The following is a 710-nucleotide window of genomic DNA, read 5'->3' on the forward strand; positions in this document are numbered from 1 at the left end:
TTAACAAGCAAGCGACTCATATTTCAATATTTACGCTCCATAAATTATGATAAAAAAGGATTTTTTATTCCTCTTCCAGCTATTTTTAAACTGATTTCCTCAAGGAACAGGATTAAACACGTGGTGGCGTAAAGTCGTGTTTTCCAGTATAACTCAAGGAAGATTCGCCTCTATGGTAACGTTCTTCGCTCTGATGAAATTGATCTGGTTAAAAAAAAAATGTTAGCAAATGGATAAATATTTATATAAATCAGCCACTGAGAACTGCATGTATGTTTCCGAGCGCGGGTGTGCGTGCGCGCGGGTGCTCATCGGTCAAAGCAGGATCTGATCCTCGTCCAGAATTGCCTTAGTTCCTTCCTTTATCCTTCAATTGCCTTAGTTCCTTCCTTTATCCTTGACTTGCCTTAGTTCCTTCCTTTATCCTCCAATTGCCTTAGTTCCTTCCTTTATCCTTCAATTGCCTTAGTTCCTTCCTTTATCCTTGAATTGCCTTAGTTCCTTCCTTTATCCTCCAATTGCCTTAGTTCCTTCCTTTATCCTTCATTCCATATTTACTACTAAAATCCACCCATTTTTCCCCTCATAATGAATAGCATTTTTTTTTTTGTAAGTATTAATCCTCTCTTTAAATCCTTTTAAATCTTTCTAATCCACCTGTTTCACGCGTCTTCCTTTTCCTTCATTTTCGTTCATATCACAAAATTTAC

Source organism: Penaeus monodon, chromosome 33, assembly GCF_015228065.2.
Source record: "Penaeus monodon isolate SGIC_2016 chromosome 33, NSTDA_Pmon_1, whole genome shotgun sequence".
Lineage (NCBI taxonomy): Eukaryota > Metazoa > Arthropoda > Malacostraca > Decapoda > Penaeidae > Penaeus > Penaeus monodon.